The following is a 21,307-nucleotide window of genomic DNA, read 5'->3' on the forward strand; positions in this document are numbered from 1 at the left end:
TTTCCCTAGAGAGCTGAAACCTGCTACTTGGGTTTCAGTTAGTTTCTTGCTCCCAGAAGCAAATGACTTTTCACTTCTGGATCTCTACCCAAGGCATGTTTAGACCATGGAGCCAGGCAGGCTTCTAGAAGCCAGGTTTTCCTGCCTGCCATTTGAGACTCAGCAGTGCTGATTTTACACATTCCTATTAGTTTTTAATGAGTCTCTGGTTTCAGTTATAAAATTGCAACTGCAGGGCCATAAACTTACAGATCATGTGATTGGAAGTACTTGCTTTAATTTTCTAAGGGTCTCTATGTAGACCTAAGTCCCTAGCTTTTCATTTACCCCATCCTTGGTCAACGACTCCACAAGTATTAACTGAGCACTTACTGTATGCAAGCCTCATGCTAGATACTATAGAAGAAAAAGGAAGGTTGGAGCCGGCTCTCAGGATTTAAGATGGATGGGAGTGAAGGAGTACTTAGCAACTGATGCCAAAACCAGTTTCACTCATTCATCTCTGACTGTCACCTTCTTACCTTTCAAGCCTCATTTTCCTCCACCCTGTTGCCCTCTGTGTTGCAACTATCAATGTCTCTCAGTTCCTAGCAGGTGATGTCCTCTCTCTGGTGACTTACCATTCATATCTGCTGTTTCCTTGGCTTAAAATACCAGTAGTCCCTTAACCGTCACCTTTCTCAAGAAGTCTTCGCTGACTAATCCCCAACTGCCCCTCCCCTGCCAAGTGCTCCTAGATGCTTATATGCTTCCTGGTCAGGTCACAATATCCATCACACTTCATTGTTCCTTGTTTCATTATCTGTAACTCTTGCATGCTCTGTGAGGGCAGAGCCAGTGTCTTTCTCATTCATCACTGCACCCCCAGTGCCCGTTACAGAGCCTGGCTCCCATAGAAGAGATTCAATAAAGATGTGTTGAAGGAGGAAGGAATGTCTTCCCTCCAAGGTGTGAGTGTGTGTGTGTGTGTGTGTGTGTGTGTGTGTGTGTAGTGTGTGTGTCTACCTTCCCTATTGCAGATGCCATGAGAGGCTCAGCAGCTCACTTCATGGCCTGGGTCTTACCTTGAAGAGCACCCCCTGCCCTCCCTAGTTCTCTAACCATCTTTGATTTCAGAATGGTAAAAGCACACTTTTCTCTTCGCACCCTATGGCTTCAGGAGGCCCACACAGGTCTTCCTTAAGCCTGACTGGGTCAAGGCTGTGGGGATCTTACACCCCAGCCACCAGCTCAAACATCTATTGACCAAGCCCCTGTGAGAGTTTTCACAGAGTTATCCATCAATCCTTAGATCCGTCGACTGGTCAAAGCCTGATGAGTATGGGGACTCTATCTGGCCTCTGTCTTCCCAAAATATAGGCAAGCCTCTCGCTATTGCTCAGCCAGTTATGGCCATGTGTACTACTCATGTATTTTTTTCTCCCAGCAGGTGGCATTACCATTTGGCTGGTAGGAAATGGTGACTACAACCCAGCAGATATTGATTGTGGTTGTTTCTCATTTCTCTGACATAGTACTTGGGGACATTTCAACCATTTTAAAATTTACATATACACACACATACACACACGAATGTTAATTATGGTGTTGATTACAAAGGCTTGGACAGTAGGGTCATGTGACACCAAGATAGGGATTGGGGTCCTCGGGGTCAGGGCTAGGAGTGGGGAGAGCTAGGAGCCAAAGGTTTAAGACAAGCTGGAGACCACAGATAAACACCACTCAGAAGACCAGAGGTAGGGCTGAGGTCAGAATCACAGAGCCAAGAGCAAGAGTCAGTTGGAAATGGGATTTGAGCAAAAGCAGGTTGGAAGTGAGGGAGTGGCCCTGGGCAGCTGCCTGGAACAGAGAGTAGTGGGTGGTGAGCCAGCAGGGATGTAGTCAATGGGTGGATCAGATTGGTTTCAATGGCTACGGGCAAGGTATATAAAATAGGAGAAAGTTCATGCCCTCAATAAGCTTAAAACATCACGGTGTAAGAGGAGTTGTAGGCATAAGTAGCTATCATATGAGACGGGCCAGGGGAGTGCCATCTTGATTCAGGGGTGGGGGTGTTGCAGGAGGTGATAGCATTTTAGAGGAGCCTTACTGGTAGAGGTTTGAGAAAGTATATCTGGGTGAGGGTGGAGGGCGAGGTGTGTTAGTAGAGCTAAGCCATGAATACAAGTGCGTCAGTTGGCTAAAGATCTGGTCGGGAGGAGACTAAGGCCTGTTAATTTTAATTTTATTAAAATTAATTTGCTTATAGTACTCCTTAGAATTCTCACCATAGCAGTGAGAAATGAATGATTAACCTTATTTTAGAGATGATGAAACTGAGGCTCAGAGAGATGAAGGAAATTTGCCCAAAGGTGTGTGAAGTTACAGTTAAGAGAGGGGAGGAGAGAAGAGAGTTGAGGTGGGCCATAAGGAGGAAGTCCTGAAAGTCTAGGTAAAGGGTATGTACTTTGCACTTACTTTAGAGGCCTTTAATTATTATTATTAATTATTATTACTATTATTTTTTTTAGGACACCAGCAATTCCATGTGTTTGTCTAAGACATTTCAGAGCTTAGGACTGGTGCTGACCCTTTGCCCACCCTTTTTCATGGGCTTTGATATATGAAGTGCTAATGCTGTGTTACTCTTTCCCACTTAGGCAGTAAAAAGGCGGGAGTCTTAACTAGAAAGCAAAGACAACAAGTGCTTGGTTTTCAAGGCTCAAAGCCTCGATCCAGGTGTGAGACAGGAAATATAAAAAGAAGACGTGATATGAGATATGTAAAATCTTTTTTTTAGCACTCCCTCAACCCCGGACCAATACTCTAAGCTGGAAAAGAAGAAGATTTGAAGAGTTAGATGTACCTCCAGGGCTTTATGGATCCCTGGGGCCAGTCCCCTCTTGGGTCATGGGTGGGGGAAATGGCAAAGCACTCCTATAAGAATGGGCCTGGGGAGCCCAGGGAGATGGTGAGCCTCAGGGTCTCTCCTGGGCCGCCATGATGTGCTTCACAACTACAGAGCAGAAGTGGCAGAGTGCATGTCTAGGCAGAGAACACCTTGCCCCGCCCCCAACCCCTTTATCCCTCTGTCTCCCCTCCCACAGGTTTCCCATGTGTCTTCCAGGGGGAGTGAAAATGAGCCTAGAGAGGGTGACCACAAGGAAGCTTCGGGCCTGCAAAAGGTCCTTGGGCAGGACGAGAGCATGGTGCAGGGAGGACGTGGCCGCATGGAGCATCGGGTTAGGGGCGGGCTGAGGCATGTATACTAGCTCAGATCGGGGGACATGTGTGAGGACCAGACAGGGACATATTACATTTCAAAGGAGAACTCAGAGCAGATGGGGCAGAGGCACAGCCTCCCTCTCTATGGATGTGGCAGATCTTGAACTTAGCATTAACTCCAGGGAGAGAATGAGAATGAAAATCCTGAATTTAATAGAGCTGAGTACTGAAATGATTGAGAAAATGACTTAAGTGACTGATTTACCTGGAGGTAACTAAGCTACTTTTTTTTGTGTCAGCCAGAAAGAAAGTTTGAGATAGAAAATAAAACCACTTACAGAAAAATAAAGAAAATGCCATTTTACATACATCATCCAACTGGAAAATGAAATGTTCTGCATTTACTTCTTGCCTTCTCTATCTCTTTTCCCATCCTGCACCCCAATCCATTTCAACTGTGGCTTCTGTTCAAAAGAGAATTGTGCGCCTTGTAAGAAAACCAAGAATTTATAGCTGAAAAATAGTAAAGCTGGAAAAGAACTTAGAAATTGTTTCGTCCAACCCCTTCATTTCACCAAGGAAAGGACGTAACTTGCACAGGATCCCAACACAGTTGGGAAAATTTGAGCTTTTCTCACCACCCTTTCCCAAACCAGCTCTTGTCTCTACTGGTCACCCAAGGGAGCAAACCACTCCGCGACCCCTCCTCATCCAGCCTCGGCCTTGTTCCTCAGACACAGCTTGTTAGCAGCCCTCTCTGAGCTCAGGCGCAAGCCACCCAGTCTCCCTGGCTAGATTGGTGATCCAGAACAGATGGCTCCAAGGACGGGGGTGGAAGGGGAATGGGATGATGAGGGGAGCTGCCCGGCATGCAGACTTATGGGTGACCCTCCCACAAACTGACCTGTTGGCCCCGGAACAAAGCACTCTCCAACACACCATGGATCATGGCTTGTGGAGGACACATGACACATGCCAGAGATTCTTTCCAAGCCACAACTGCTTTGGAGCCACAGCAGCAACTCTCTGCCTGCGGGAGCCTGTGAGCTCCCTCCAGGCTATACTAGAAGGAAGGGACGTCTTAGACCTCATTGAGTTAGGAGCACTAGCTGCCAGGAGACCACCCTGAACGTTAAGAACTCAACGGAACAAGCAGTTGGGCCTCCCTTTCCCGAGGGTCAGCTCTCAGTCTATGCCAACGTCGTAAATAGAGAAAGCTCCGGTGTTGAGTTCACTCTGCCGGCCCTGGGCTAGGAGCTTTTTGCTCACTGCTCTCACTTAATCTTCACAGTCCAGTAGATAGGGACTATTATCTCTTTTATAGAGATGAGAAAAATGAAGTTCAGAAAGATTAGGTGACTTGGCCAAGGTTACACAGTTTTTAAGAAGAGAAGCTGGGATTAGAAGTCAGGTGTGTCTCACTCATTGGATACTGTGGCCTTTTAAGCTAGATCCTTGTGTCTCTCCAGCTGTAAGAAGCCGTGGCCATGTTTCAGAGCTTCCCTGAGTCTCTCTCCCAGAATCTCTTTCCTAAAACTCTGTCCCACCAGAATCTGAGATGTGGACAGGGGGATTGTGAACTGCCTAACCTTGCAGATTAGGGGTTGGGTGTCACGTCACTCAGGCAAGTGGCTTTATCTCTCACTGGCCACATTTCCTGAGCAGGCGCTTCTCTCCCAAGAAGGCTGTTTCTGGGCACTGATTGGAACTGGTTCTCAAGATTCCCTTAGGGATGTTTTAAGATGTGAGCACAGCAGCTCTGTATCAGGCACAACACTCAATTCAGTGAAGGCTGACCACCTATGAGCAGAGCTTAATGTAATCAAAAAACCTACGACAAAGTCAATTTTACATAGGACGGAATGACAAGCATAATCATTATTGAGCTATATGAAAATTAGACTTAAATGTTGAACAACTCCTGAAATTGACCGTAGTTTTCTTTTAAACAATTCTTTTAAACAAAGCCAAATATTTATTTTCTCTATTCTCACTTGGTTGGCTCTTCAGTTATAGTCTGTTATCAGGATTGAAATTTTTTCTTGGTGTATTGAATAGTTTTATCCTCACTCTATTCTCACTTGTCATACCCACATAAACACTGATACCCACACATATGGAAAGATAGTGTTTGACATTTCTACTAACCAACAATGGGGGTCCTCACCAACCCCTCCCATGGTCCATGGATGAGGTTCCTGATTATTCTAGCTTCTCCTGTACCTACATCCTCCACCTACCACACACACGCATGCGTGCGTGCGCGCGCGCACACACACACACACACACACACACCAATTATGCCTTCTGACATGGGAGGAATCCTTGAAATGTCATCGAATCTCCATCCCCCAAGTTTTGGGTGCTGGGTGGGCTCCGGGTGCAAGAACGTGGGCCCTGTGGCTGTGGAAGACCCGTTGTCTACAGGGCCACAGCTTAGAAAGGTCCCCTGCATCCTCTCTCCAGGCCCCAGCTGTGCTCCTATTCCCTGAAGGGTTAAGGTGTCCTGTAGTGACTAAGAGGGGCCAGAGCCTGGCTCACTGGTGGCCTGACTCAGAGAGCAGTGTGTGGTCCCCCTGCTACATCCTGTTGTGAAGGATGCTGTTCCCTGTTTCTGAGGCCCTGCTCTAATCCCCAGGCAGGCAGAGGAAGTAAGGCAAGGGAAACAGCTTTGGGGTTTGTATAAAAGTCTGGCCCCTGTCATGTCCCCAGGAACAGCGTGTTGTGGAGGAGTCCTCCTGGTCAATGCCAGAGACTGAAGGAAAGGTAATTTTGGCACATGCTAAAAATAGGCCCTGTGGTTATTTTAGAGCTATTTTGCTCGAATCAGAGGAGCAAATTTTGCTCAAACTTCCTGTTAGTTCCTTGGGTCAGTTCCTCCTCCACACTCACGCTCTAGTCCAGGACATTCCAAAGGTTTTAACTATGACCCATGGTCATTTTACTTTCAGGCTCTGTACACATAGAACTGGAAAGTATCGTGAAGCATTACTTCCCTTTATTACTACAACACACTCTACTTTCTACCTTATTCTATTTCGTTTTTTAAAACTCTTGGTTATGACTCACTAGTGAATTTAATGACCCACTAGTGAGTAGCACCCACGGTTTGAAAAACAATCTATCCTTCCTTTTTTCTTTTCTCTGACGCTGTCACTAATAAGTTATGTAGCTTTGGGCAAGTCACCTAAACTTTATAGAGCCCCTTTTCATCCATAAAAAGAGGGTTGGTCAATAATCTCGAGTCCTTGAAGTTTTGTGGTTTTGTCACATTCTTTCTTAAAAAAAAAAAAAATCACCTGTGGCATTTCCTGGGGAAGTCCAATTTGGGACTCAAAATGTCAAGTTCAAAACAAAGAGAAGCTAGTGTCTTCCCTCCACTGGTCTAGCTACGGCTTTGTGGTAAAGAGTAGAACTCTGGAGGTGGGCAGATCAAACCTCTGCTCCCAACAGATTAGCGGTGTGGCTTCCTTAACCTCTGTGTGCCTCAGTTTCCGCATCTGTAGATGAGGATGACTCTTGTCGTAGCGTTGTTGTGTGGGTTCAATATGATAATGGCAGTACGATCCTTATCATTCCTCTCTTTCCCTTTCCTGCTCTTTCCCTCCCCCGCCTCCCCCAACCTCCTCTCCCCTCCTCTTCTCTTCCCTTCCCTTCCCTCTCAGATTTACCAAACCTCTTTGCAGAGAAAATTTATCAACACCGCTTCCTTTATCTAGAGTTATAGTTTACAGAGCACTTTCACTCATGATCTCCTTGGTCCTCACGAGAACTCTGTGGTTTGAGAGGGCAGGTACAATGCGATTTTGTAGATGAGAAGAAGGAGACTAAAGTGACTTCTCAAGGTCATTCTGCTGTTCAAGGCTGTAGACTCAGGACGTCTCATGCCAGAGTCAGGGGTTTTCTCCACAAACCTGTTAATTTAATACAGCCTTGATGCGAGGCCTGGACCTGGGAAGAGGCTAGTAGTGGTGACTCGACAAGTAACCAGGCATGATCTCAGGCAATCTGCCTTCACACGCAAGTGTTAATGATTTTTATGGACAATTATCAAAAATTGTTTACAATAAACATAGAAAAAGTTTTGACTCATTCTGACCTTTACTGTAATGCCAATCATTGTATTTGTTCATTTACTTATTTTTATCTTTTTCCTTACCAAAATATATGCTTTATCTGGGCAAAGGCCCATGTTCGCTTACTCATCATTGTTTTCCAAACACTTAGCATGGTGTCTGGCAAAATAAATCTTTGTAGCTTGAAAAATGTTTGCTGAATAAATGACTAAATATGCCACCTGTGGAGAGACTGGGCTGGGAATGTCTATCTTTATTTATGAGGCTTATTTAATATCCGTGTTCTTTGACCTCGATTATATTAATGCTATGTCTAATACACACAAAGTGAATAGGAAAATTGAGGTAATTATATGGGTAATTTAACCAGAATGGACCACCCACTCCAACTTCACCTAGCTGGGTTTTTTTTTTCTTTTTTTTTTTAGGTGGAAGGAGTTTAAAACCTGAAGAACTGGAATAATTGCCTAATATCTCCATTTCACTTGATTCTTGCAGTTCTAGCTGCAGACTGGTGTGGAAATGCTTCCTCTTTAAGAATACAGCACTATAGCACACATAGGAGTGTGAAAGACAGGAGTTTAGAGAGTGACAGGAAAGGGCATCTAGAAGGCTTGCTTCCCACCTGGAGACACCCTCCTGGCCTCCTGCAGCATTCGGTTTCCTCATCCTAAGTGCACACTGCCAAAGCCAATGTAATCACTCCTTGACCTTGATTACAATGTAATCACTCCTTGACCTTGATTACAATGTAATCACTCCTTGACCTTGATTACAATGTAATCACTCCTTGACCTTGATTACAATGTAATCACTCCTTGACCTTGATCCAGCTCGGAGCTAGCTCCGAGCTGGACCCTCATGGACAGAAAGGACAGGGCCGACAGACACAGTTCTAAAAGAGATACATTCTTCAATTTTGGATTTAAAAACAGAACAGGAAAAAAAAATCATCAAGCCAAAGCCAAGAAGTTTGGCTTTGTCATGTCAATAACAATTAAAGAAGATATTTGGCCAGAGCTGGAAGTTCTGTAAATGAAAAACAAGTTGGCTTCTCTCTTTCTCCGCCATCGCCTTCCTCTCACCCCGCTGCTTCCTGTTGGTTCCCAGCTCTATCCTCTATCCTCACTTCTCCACTGAAGCTTCATCTCATGATGTTGTGTAAAGGTACCTTTTACTGTATACTTGATGCCAACCTAGCCCATTGCCTGATTTCTCTCTCTGTGCTGCTCGCTTCTGAGGAATTGGGACATCTCAGGAATCCATCAGTCTCCCGAGAAGAATGGTGTTGGGGTAGGGGCAGAGCAGCTTCTTGGCATTTTAGGGAAGATGAAATGGAGGCCTATGGAAGGAAGGAAAATGAACAAGAGGAGACACAGTACTTACTGCCTACCATGTGCTAAGCAGGCACTGGTGAGCTGCTTTACATGATAATGTATTTGAAGCTCAGACAATGCTAGGAGATGGGTAATACAAGTAGTAATATACTCATTTTACAGATGAGAAAATTGAAGCTCAGAGGGGTTAAATGATTTACCTAAGGTCACGTGTTTAGGGCATGCTCAGATCTTTTGGATTCCCAAACCCATGTTTCTTCAGCCATGCACAGGGAAGTGAGGGGCTCTGACCCAGGGAGCCATTTGAATAATCTACCAAAATACAATCAGCCTTCATTTGTTCTTGCCTCTAAGTCTTTGATGACAACGTTCCCTCAGACTTCTGGCCATCTCCTAGCTCTAGTTCGTCTCTTTTATTTCATGAAGCTTTTCTTGATTCCCCAAGCCAGAATCAATCACTTCCTTCCATGTCCCTAAGTGGAGCTGTTAATTAACACCTGTGTTGAAGCATCTGTCCCAGTCTGACCTGTGATATGATTGCTGGGGACTGTGAGTGACGCTTAAGCCTGGGGCATTCTGATCCAATCTGGCATCAGCTTGAGAAGGCACAGGGTGGAGACAAGGTGTTGTGGGGCACAGGGCAAAGGAGGTTTTCTCCACTCCAAGGCTAGAGAGGAGCCTCAAAACCCAGAGGCTGTATACCAGCCCTCCATTGGACTTTGCCACACTGAGGCCTACTCGTATCATACTCAGAAGCCAGGAGAAGGCCTCCTTCATCCTGTTGGAAAATCAGCAACACAGGAAACATTGGAGTTATAGCTGAGCTCCTCCAAAGCAGGGTTTAGGTCTGCTTCAGAAAGGTGTTAGGTGAATGGATGACTCGCTTAATGATTCAGTGTTGCCACCCTCAGGAGCCACCTTGCTTTGTTTTGCTTCAGGAGAGCCATAGAAGATGACTGTAAACGTCACTCCCAAGTCCCCCAGGCTTTACTCCAAGCATGAAGGTGTGACCTGAGCATTGGCTGGTCTTGTAGGCCTTTCCTGGGCTAAGCCTGGCATTTTGCCCTCTCTAGAATGTATCCGAGGTTTTGGTAAAGCTAAGGCCCTGCACTCATACCTCCTGGTTGCCTCTTCTTTGTTGCCTTCTCCTTGGTCCGGCTGTCCACCTCGCCACTGGGATAATGCAGAGAGACAAGGCCGGAGAGTGGCCCTGAGCCTTGGTCCTTTTCTCACCCTGGGGAAGGCCTAACAGCAGCAGCACAGCTGTGCCCAAGCCTGGAGCTCAAGTCCATGGTTCTCCACAAAGACCAGCTTATTCTGACTTGAACCAAGGGGAAAAAATATGCGTGTCAATGTGAGCAACTGTGCATCCATGTGAGTGTGTACATGCATGTGTACACACGTGCATGTGGAGGGTGGAGGGTGGTTTCTCGGGGTATCTAAACACACCAAACTGTACTTGGACAGAGCTTGAAGTTCATCCCAACCAATCCCTTTAAGTTATAAATAGAGAAACAGTTTTGGTTAATAGAAGTCTTTATCTGATACGTGAGACATCAAAAATATGTAGGCAGACCCCATGGCCCCCCAGGAGGAGGGGTCCTGCTCATCCTGGCCTCCTTGGCTCCACTATCGCCCCATGCTCTAGGTCCCTTCCTCTCTTCACAGGGAGCACCTCTCCTTCCCTCAAAGCCTTTATTAGAAACAAAACAAATGGAAGACATCATCGAGGATGCAAAGATCCTCTTCATTACCTAGGGTCCCCACCTGTCATTCTCCACCCCTGTCAGCATGTGGCCCAGGCTATCCCAGCAGGCTCACTCTCTACAACACACCTTTGTACCGTTTCTCTCTTCTCATGTAGCTTTGCAACGACCTTGTGAGGATGGTCTTATTATCATCCCCACTTTACAGGTGAGGAGACTGAGACTCAGAGAAGTCAAGTGTGAGTCATCCACAGCACTCAGCCTATACCTAGCAGGGATGGGACTGGAATCTCAGGCCCCAGACCCCAAGTGTGTGCTCTGAACCAGCAGGCTGGAGACAACTCTGAGGTGCATACAGTGTCCCACGGCTCTCCGGGCTCATCTGGGCTGCTGAGCTGCCAGAGAGGAAGCCCACAGCTGCTGCTCTCCCTCCGCCTTCTCTCCACACTCCAGAAACACTCAGCCTGAGCTGATAACTGTGGCAGGTGCTTGTGAAATGGCTCTGACACCACAGAAGTGCACGGAGGGGCCAGCCTGTGGGTAGCTGCAGAATTCAGAGCCCCCACTTTGAAAGGGCTCCTTCTGCACCAGGACCACTGGCTCCTGCACAATGAGCTGCCCCGGAGCCCTGACTTCCAGCTGTCAGCACCAGCGATCCTCACTCAGGAGCTAAGCCCTGGCACTTCCCAGGTCTGTAAGAGGCCAAGATTCGCTTCCAGAGAAACACTTATCTGTCTCTGAGCCCTGGGCCTTGTCCCCCGTCCACTGTCTTCATAGTTCAGATTCCTGTAACTATGAAGGGGTTGGCACCCTTGAGTTTGAATCTTTCCAGCTGAGTTCCATGAGAAAGCTGATGCCTTTTCCAAGTTCTTTTGGCCATTACAGGATTAGAAGAACCCCTCGCACCCCAAATTCTGGTGGCCTCTGGTCCAACCCAGATACTCTAGCTATTCCCTGTGATGGAGTATTTGGCTTTCCATCCCAGGCAAAGGCCTGAGGTGGTGTCAAAAGCTGGGGACAAGGGTTTAGAACTGGATGGGAAGAGAACAAAGGAATACTGGCAGCCAATGAAGCAGGAGCGGGGATCCCATCCTTATGGGGGTCACATCTTATAGGAGTTCCTCTAAAACCAGCACACAAGGAGTGTGCGCATGGTCACAATCACCTTGACTCCTCCTTCGCAAAGTACCGTTTGGAGACTCTGACCAACTCTCTCTCATTTAGTCCCACCAGCCTGTGTTCCCATCAGCATGGGAACAGATGCTGTGACTTTGGGTGAGCATGCAACAAGGTGGGTGTCTTGCATGTAGGGACCATGCTGTGTGAAAATGTGAACTTTAAGTACTAGAGTCAAGCTCACCCGTGACTCAAGCAGACCCACGTCTTCCGGCATCCCTATGCTCACTAAGTGCATGGCGGGCCCTGTGCCCCCATGATTGTCCCTAAGCTAACATGATGCGGTTCTACAGTGTTCCGCTAAGCATTTCTACTTGTGTGAGGCTGAGCAAAGCAGCAGGATAGGGGTGAACACCACCAGGAAGCTGGGAGGCTGCCTCAGAGGCTCGAACCCTGTGCACCTAGGCCGCCTCCACTTTGTTTTCCAGAACATCTCTCATTTTGAAGTGCTCCCTGTGGCTGTTTCCTCACTATGTTATATCCGGGCACAGCCAGGTCTGGGGCCACTTTCTGATACAAAACAATGAGAGTCCTCTAGCACGATCATGTGTTTTTTAGAGCCTCTTCCCTCTACCTCCTCCTGCACCAAGAGTTATCATTTGTTAAGGGGGTGAATAATCCTGCAAACTGGAGGCAGATGTCTTCCGCTGTTGAGGAACTAGGGGTGAAAGGTGTGAGTCTTTGATGTGAATGCAGCTGGCAGAGCACCTGGGCATGTGGCGGGGAGAAAAGCAGAGGTTGCTTTCGATGACAAAGCAATAGTAGGGCCAGAAGAGCTACTTAGGCCTAAAATGCTTCCGGTTAGGAGAGTCCAGGGTAACACAAGCACGAAGGAAGCTGTCGTTCAAAACAACAAAGATAAGAAAGAAGGCACTGAATTGTGCCTAGGCTGCAAAATTTTGAAAATCTTTCTCCAAATGACTGATTTTTCCTGAAGGTCCACTTGAAAGCCTAGGTAACTGGTGTTCTGCAAATATTTATACCAGAATTTTAAAATTTATTATTTTTTATGACAAAAGCAGTGTAATGGTTGTTATGAAAAAGCTAAATATCAAAGAAACAGATGACCAAGAAAGTGAAAGTCCTCCCTAATTTCACTGTGATGGAAATAAACACTGTTAGCAGTTTAGGATATTTATACTGGGTTTTAATCAATCGTTTATTTATATAGCAAAGGCACATGCAGGAGGGGAAGCACATGCTTTAACTTGCTTTTCAGCTGTCTCTATCTGGAGGCAGTCCCTTGCCAGGGCTTTTTAAGACAAAGCATCACTGTCCACCTGGTGGCACCACCTGCGTTCCCTGGTAGGATGGAATCGCCCAGCGGCGGCTGCCTTTCCAGTCAGTAGCAGCAATCTCAGCCCTGTGGCCTCCTTCCCCGCTTCCTCCCCTAGTCGCCCCACCTGTTATTGGTATGGCTCTGGGTCCTTCCCCAGGATTCTGGGTGGGCAACACCCCCGGGGCACCCCAAGTCCTTCCTTGTCCTTAAGGTTCGAAGATGGTCAGATTCTCAATCCCACTCATGCTGTTTCCTCTGTCCATCATCACGTAATAGAAAGTGGGCTGAATCTGGGGTGGGGGATGAGTAGGAGGAAGACTGGCGTTTCCTGAACACTTACACCACTGAGAGAGTTTACATTACATTGAAGTCTTTCATCGTGAGGTTAAACGATTCACGGAAGGCTGCATGGTCAGTCAGTGAGAGAGGTGGTCCTGGAGCCAGTCCCGGCTGAGGAATTAGAAGACCTCGGTTGGGGCCCTTACAGGAGTTACAGTTTGTGCACCCTTGGGAAAGTTGCTTCACCTCCCGGGGCTCACTGTTCCCAACTGTAAAGCAAAGAGGTTGGTTCTTAATCTTGACTGTGCATTGGAATCACCGGAGAGGCTTTAACACACTGATGCCTGGGCTCCCCCTCAGGACTTAGATGAACTAGGTCAGGGTGTGGTCTGAGTGTCTTGCCTTCTGCGGTTCTGCGTTGCAGGCCTGAGGTGCCTGAGTGTGGCACTATGGAGGTCGCTAAGCCCCACTTCATTTCTTCTCCCTAGGTCTAAAAGTGCTCCCGCCTAAGAGGGTGTTAGAGTGCAAAACCGGTGGGTTCACACCTCAGTTATCGCACTTGGTGACCTCGGGCACACTACTTAACCCCTCTGTGCCTCTGCATCCCAACTGATAAAATGAGGAGAAAAATAGTCCTTGCCCCACAAGACTGCCAGGATGATGAGATGACATGTGCAAAGCGCCAAGCTCAGTGCCTGGCACTCGGGAGGACGCTTTCTCTGTTTCCTTCCCTGCTCCCTTCAGCGACTGTGGCTCAGTGGAACAGCTTGCTTTCACTCTGCTACCAGGTCTGGGTTCAAGGACCACACTGGAGAGTCTTGGGTATTCAAATAAAGTGAAACCAGGAGAAGGTCCAGAGGGGAGACTGGCGGACACACTCAGAGGAGATGACCTTTTTTTTTTTGGCTGATTGAGGGTTGCCTCTATGGCCTTACTGGCTCTTACTGGCCTCCTCCCTGAGATTCCCAGATGCAGGGCTTGCTTTGCAATGAGAAAATGGCTTTGCCCTATGCAACTGCTCAACCGCAGGCAGGAGCTTGCAAGACTTGCCTTTTTGAGACCCAGAGAAGGCCCCTTGCATCTGAGAGCCTCAGCCAGGTGGTGGTGACAACCTCAATCCCTGCCCCCTCTGGAAGTCCAGAAAGGCCCTCTGAACCGCCCCTCCCCGCTCACCACCATCACTACCATCGTCCTTTTTATCGCCTAAGCGTTGGGTTGTGACTCACCGTTTTTGTGATTCTGAAGTTGAGCTTTCCAGGGCTCAGCCAGGAGAAGGCCTGGTTCCTTCTTCAGGACTCAATCTTCACACAATCCCTGGGCCCAGTTCTGCCCGGTGTGGCTGCCAGCTTAGAAGGATCTATGCCTCTGGGGAGGGAGGGAGCCCGAGCACTGGAACCAGACACACCTGCATTCCCTCCTTTGCTTGGCCACTTAGCTCTGTGATCTCAGGCCTGTGGTTTGGCCTCTCAAGTGGAGCTCGTTAACCTGTTTGGTTCCAAGGTCCTCCCGTCAGACTTGAAATGGGCCACGGTTACTTTCTCATAACTGGAACAAGAGCTGAGGAGGCAATGGGTTGGGATCAAAGTTACATGTCTGGGCCTCCCAGACCCATCCCTTGGAAAAAGCTCAGGATACAAAGCCTGAGAGCCTGACATGCAGTCTGCACAGACACCAGCTGACTGCCTCCTTGGGAAAAACGACAAAGCCTTCTGACCTCGTTTACTCAACTGAGCTATAAGGTAGTTGGTCTGATCAGTCATTCCCCAATTTCCCCAAAGCTAGTTATTTGGTAAACTAGTTTTGCAAGTTGCTCCTAAAAACAAAACAAAACAAAACAAAAAACTAAGGTGAAATAAGTTTGAGGAATACTGTAAACTTCCCCCCCAGTTAGCACATAGTAATATATTATAATCGGCCTGTTAAAGAAACCAAGAAATCCAGTAACAAAGAAACCAGTTTGGCTTTGTTCGACTCACTTTTTCCTAAACTCATTTGACCATGAAACTTAAATTCCTATTAACATCCTGGAACATCAGAGAAAAACACTTAACAGTGATAGTCTAATCCAGAGCTGGGCTTCTCAAACTTGAAGGTGTATACGAAATACTTAAGGCTCTTGTTAAAATGCAGATTCTAATATCTGATTCAGCAGATCTGGGGTGGTCCTGAGACTCTGCATTTTTAACAAGCTCCCAGGGGAAGTTGAAGCTACTTGTCCAACGACCACACGTTGAGTCCAGAAGGCTGATTCCTAAGGTGTTTTTCAGCTTCGATATTGAAAGCTGTGTAGAAATGGTGACTAGGGGCTCTGTACTCATAGATACCTGGGTTAGGGTCCTGGCCCCACCACTTAGCCTCAGTGTGACCTTGGACAAGTCTCCTTACCTCCCTGAGCATCGGTTTTCTCATCTGTAAAATTTAGATATTAATAGTACCTGCTCCATATGATTGTTTGAGGATTAACTAATACTATGCATAAAAACACATGTAGTAATCGACCCAGCCCACAATAGGAGCAAAATATATATCAGCTGTCAATCATAACGGTCTATGATTCTGGCCTGGTCCCATCTGTAGGCTGGTACCACCTCTTAGCCCAAACCCACCTTTACTTACACTGCTGACTGCTATCCACAGACCTCATTTCTCCCATCATGTTGGCACTGCTCTCTCTGTTTGCAGGACTTCACATCACATCCCTTCTCTAGCACATTCTAGTAAACTCTCTTCTTGCTTTAAGGGCATCAGAGGAGCTGAGAGACTATGGCTCACCTCCAGTGATTACAGATAAACTTGCTAGCCCACTAGGAACAGCACAACCCGCTCCGGCAGGAGGTGATGACACAAGCTCCCACTCTGGCCAAAGGGGTCCTCATTGGCGGGTGAAGCCCCAGTGCCGGCACTATCCTGTCATGTCATCCTGGGCTTGGGCCCTGCTGACTGCTGTAGAATTTGTGTCACATGCAGCTACTGTGAGAGTGTAACTCTCATTGTATTCCCCATTGTGTTCCTCAATAAGCGTTTCTACAACTGACTTGTGTTAAAACCTTCATATAAAAATGCTCATATGGTAAAAGCAGGCCTTTGTGAGCCAGCGAGGCCTGTATTTGGCCTCTATTAAGCGCCCTGCTTATATGGAGACAGCGGATTAGGACCACCTCACTCTGGCCGCCCTGACCTTGCCTCATCTTAGAAGCTAAGGAAGAAAGAGAGAAGGAGAATCACTAACTATTGATCACCTCTCCCTATTTGACTCCTGACGAACATTGTCTCATCTAAGCCTCTCTATTACCCTGTAATAGGCTCAGAGAGGCTAAGTAATTTGCCCAAAGACACACAGCTAGCAAGTAGTGAAGCTGAGATTTGAGTTCAGGATGATTTGACTTTATTCACTGTAGGCTTTCTCTGTTCTCAATCTATATGGCAGAAATTTGCAAGTTTTATCTGTTATTGGAACACCTGGAGAGAAAATAAATCTGCCCTCAACTCGATCCCTGTCTTGGGTCAAGTTCTACATCTGGACCAATCAAATGCGACCATAAAGATAGTGCCACATTGTGTTAACATTGTGCACGTTTCTGTTCTAACCATGTGGGATAGGAGAGGGGGTGGAGGAAAGAGGATTAGTGAGTGCTAAGAACAGGGTGCTGGGGAGGGTCCACTCTAACTGCCAGTGTATGGACTACCCCTTATTATATTAGGTGTAGTAACTGGTAAGAATGACATTTAAAGGCAGATGAGAAGGAAAACTTTACCTTGACCAGATCCAAATGTCATGCTGACCACCTTCTGACCCTGATGCAGGTCAGCACAGCCAGCTACCAGCCCACAGTGGCCTTGGTTTTCTCTGGCAGCCTTGTCCCTGGAGAGTCCAAGGAAAGGACGTAAATCACTTCCTCATTCCCTGCATCTGGCCTAAACCTAAGTCATCCCCCCATCTGGTCACAGAGACGGGTGGTGGTGAGGCGCGTCGGGCTGACCACACATGGCTGCGCACATCTGGGAGACTCTGACCTGGATCCCAGCCACACTGTGTTACATGCTTTGTTTTCCTCCACTTCAATTTTTCCAGTGATGGGAGAGGGAGTAAGATATGACCCATGTCACAGGCTCATGTTGAGAAGCCATTAAAACCAAGGCTTTGTGGAATCTCTATAGAGTTTCAGGGTAAAAAGAGGTAAAATGAAGTTGCTGTCTGACCCCCAGGGCCAACAAGTCATCCAGATGCACAAACACCACTCAAAGCTGACAGCTACCAACTTGACGATTGTCCTCTACACCATGCAAATGTGAGCGTGCTTAACTAATGACATGGAATGACCTGTCTGCCACACTTGGGAAACTCAGCACCTTTTTTCTCGGTTGCCACTGGAAGCTTATTTTTAATTCTCTTTCGGGACTGTCGCCTCTTGGAATGCGGGAAAGGAAATGCTCACCCGAGGTGGGCTGGAAGACAGTGTCCCCTCCGAGGCCATTCTGTTATCTTTCTGCTGGAACCCTGCAAGCCAAAAAGGAGAGAGGTTGGTGCCTCGTCAGCACTCCTGTAGCTGCGGGCCTGACATGATTCAAACTACCGACTTCTTTTTAAACTTTAAAAAGTTTGTTTCTGGGAGTGCCTCATTGAACAAGGCAACTGGCGTCTTTTATTATTTTTCTAATCAACAGCATTATGATTAGTTTTCCTTTAATTGTAGCATCTGGTGTTTACCTGCCACATGGTGTTTTACATGCATCATCCCCTCATTTAAGCCTGGAAACCGTGTGAGGCAGGCACATTCACCACTCCCATTTTACAGATGAGGGGATCGTGCCGAGAGAGGTTAAGCCCTTTTCTCCAGCCCGAGGTCACAAGTGGCAAGAAGATAGGGCTGGGATTCCAGCCCGGCCGATCCAGTTCCAGAGCTTGCCCTTTAACCACGCTCCTCCTCCCTACTCGGGATCAGATGTATGTTCAAAAAGCAGGTATCAGGAAAACACTCCAAGTGTTTACTCACACCATCCCAACAACCTGTGCTCATCTACTTCTGAATAGCAGAAGGTCTGTGCAGGGTGAAGGTGCTGTATTCTTCCCACCACAGTGAGAGTCAAGGGCTCAGTTAGACAAAGACACAGACAGACGTCTGTTTCCAGGACGGGATGGCTAAGCTCTTGGGGCTGATAGGTTCTTGCATGTTCTCTAGCCAGCTCCACTGGATGTTTCAGGACAGAAATGGCTCATTCTTTTTTTCATCCAGAAAAAGAAAAATCTGGGATGCTGCAGAGAGGAAAGAGGTGAGAATTGGGGCGGGATAGGAACAAGGTAATTCAGACACAGGAATTTCCTGTGTGTGCTGTTTATCATTTTTCCACTGTCTTGACCCTTGGCCTCAAGCCTCCTCCTTTACTACCACTGTAACCCTTCTCTCTAGCATTTCTAAAGCCACAAAGCTAACAACCCAGAATTCTACCAAAGCCCCAAACCAAGTGTAGTGGGTTGAACTGAGTCCCCAATATGTCGAAGTCCTAACTCCTGGCGACTTTATTTGGAAATAGGGTTCTGATTTAATTAAGTTAAGAATTTCAAGAGTGGCCATAAATCCAATGATAATGTCCTCATAAAAGAAAGGAGAGGAAAACTTGAAACAGAGACACACAGCGAGAAAGGCCATGTGAAGACAGAAAAATTGAAGTCACACCACCACAAGCCAAAGAACACCCAGAGCCGTCAGAAGCTGAAAGAGCCAAGGAAGGATTCTTTTAGAGGGTGTGTGGCTCTGTGGGACACCTTGATTTTGGACTTCTAGCCTCCAGAACTGTGAGAGAATAGATTTCTGTTGCTTTAAGCCAGGCTGTTTGTGGTAATTTGTTATGGCAGCTCTGGGACACTAACACACAAGGCAAGACCTCTCGTTACCTAGGTCCTCAGGAGGAGTCTGCAGAGCAGTGCCTGGCCTCCATGACACAGATGTGTCAACTGGGAATTTGAGGCAGACTACGGTGCCAAGCTTTGCCCACAGTCAGTGTCCTGGGGATGTTTACTTGTCTGGCTCCCGACCCTTGAGGACAGGTACTGTGGTTAATGGCCGGAAAGCATTGCTTGTACCAGCTGGCCAGGGTCAGCAGTGCTCTGGAAAACAATGCTGCGTTTGGAAAGCAACTCCCTCTCCTCCACCCCTTGTCCCCCAAACTGGGCACGGCTGGTACCCTGGCTGGATAGGAGAGGACCAGATAGAAAGAGAGTTAAATTGCTCCACGTAATTTGTTAACAGAAATTCATGAAGGATTCTTGGAAGCTCAGAACAAAAGAGGTATGCGTGTTTCCTCTTGAGGGGTGGCAGAATCTAGAAGGAGGGAGAAGAGGAGAGAGGAAAGATAGTTCTTTGTCGAAGTGACGGCAGTGGGTGGAGCCACGAGGACCTGAGTGGCTGGCTGATGAGAAGGTCCCTGAAGCAGGAGTGGCGAAAGGAACTTTGCAGAGGGGTGGCTTCTGCTTCACGTGAAACTTCTCCTTCTCCTCTGCTCTTCTGTCAGCCGCTCTTTCTACCGGACAGTAAAAGTCATTTAGACCAATAGTCTTGCACCAGTAGTGCTTCTTTGGGAACTGCAGGGAGAAGGATGTGTGGGGTTAAGCCATAAGAAGAGCTGGTGGCAGCTCTAGGGGGCAGACCTATGAGGGTGTTGATCAAGAATCCGCTAGAAACAATCAATTAGATGGAAAGAAATGTAACTGCAGGATTCCCGGGGACCAAGCAGGGAGGAGAAGGGAGGACCTGGAATTCTAACCGCCACTGGAATGGGAGAACTAGACAAGTGACCTGGATATTAAAGGAAAAGGTGGGTTCAGGGGCTGGAGGACTCGGGGACAACCAGGAGGCAACTCTTGGGGACACATGCATGACTCAGCTCCTCATTCCTCACAGTGCTAGCATGGTGTTAGCATACTATGGATTCTCAATAAATTCCTAATAAATAAAATATGATTTGCAGGGGCCATTTAGAACCAAAATACTGTGTAATATATGTATAAAGATCCCAGGCTACAAACCAAGATCAAACTATGCATGGGGATCTTATAAGGGATGAAGTCTCCCACTGGGCTCCATGGAGCTTCTTTATCTCTTCCTCAGGCTTTGTCTTAAACACATTCTCCTCAGTGACTGATCCTAATTTGATGATTGCTCCCTATAATCTACAATGCTCATCAATTAAAGCTGGTTTTTTTTTTTTTAAATTTCTCCTGTTCCTTTAGAGCAAATTCTATTACATCCCAGACTTGAGATCTCCCAATCTCTCTTTACTGCTTTATTGAGATATAACTTACCTATCATAAAATTCACCTTCTTATAGTTTATAGGTCAGTGGTTTTTAGAGTATTCAGAGTTGCGCCGCCATCACCACTACCTAATTCCAAAATACTTTCATCATCCCAAAAAAGAAGCCACTAATTCAATTGCAGTCACCCCGCATCTTTTCTTCCCCAAGCCCATGGAAACCACTAATCTACTTTCTGTCTCTATGGATTTGCTTATTCTGAGTATTTGATACAAACTGAATCTCATTACACGTGGTCTTTCATGTCCGGCTTTTTTCACTTAGCATAACGTTTTCAAGGTTCATCCACGCTGTAGCATGCATCCTTCCTTGTTTTTGTAGAGTAACATTCCATTGTATGGATATACCACCTTTGCTTATCCCTTCATCGGTTGATGGACATTTAGACTGTTCCCAGTCTTTTCTCTCAAAATAATGCTGCTATGGACATTGATGGGGACATTCGTTTTGTGTAATTATACGTTTTCATTTCTCTCGGGTAGATGCCTAGGAGTGAAATTGCTGGATCGCACGGTAACTCCGTGTTTATTATTTTGAGAAACTGCCAACTTGTTCTCTAAGCTAGTTGCATTATTTACACCCCCACCAGCAGTGTATGATAGTTCCGACTTCTCCATATTCTCACCAACACTTGTTACTGCCTGTCTTCTCCACTTTAGCTCCCAATCTCATTTAAAAGTTGCTTTTCTCTTTTGACTCCTTCCCTCTGGTCCTTTGACAAAAGGATTGTCACACAAGCCAGTAGTTAAATTTTTTTGCACCTGAAGTAAATGTCAACACATCTAAACCATTCGTTTATGTCACGGTTATTCCTGCTTGCTCCAACCACGCACAAGCTGGGATCCACTTCAGAAAGGAGTGTCCCCCAACTCCCGGTAGAAAAGAGAATAATAGGGAAAATGCTTCTCTTCTTAGTTCCTAGAGAAGCTACATACAGGG

General features: G+C 46.8%; 1 long non-coding RNA gene across 1 annotated transcript in view; it reads right to left on the reverse strand.

The window, feature by feature from the left end:
• LOC120621807 (uncharacterized) overlaps nt 1-17,536 on the reverse strand; it is a 48,019-nt gene extending 30,483 nt beyond the window's left edge. Inside the window, exons 1-3 of the long non-coding RNA XR_005658302.1 lie at nt 17,494-17,536; nt 16,813-16,919; nt 14,284-14,870 (exon numbers count right to left, since the gene is read on the reverse strand). This is a non-coding gene — a long non-coding RNA (uncharacterized LOC120621807). The remainder of the gene's footprint in view (nt 1-14,283; nt 14,871-16,812; nt 16,920-17,493) is intronic.
• Nucleotides 17,537-21,307: the final 3,771 nt, after the last annotated feature.

This window comes from Pteropus medius, unplaced genomic scaffold (assembly GCF_902729225.1).
Source record: "Pteropus medius unplaced genomic scaffold, Ma_sr-lr_union100, whole genome shotgun sequence".
Classification (NCBI taxonomy): Eukaryota; Metazoa; Chordata; class Mammalia; order Chiroptera; family Pteropodidae; genus Pteropus; species Pteropus medius.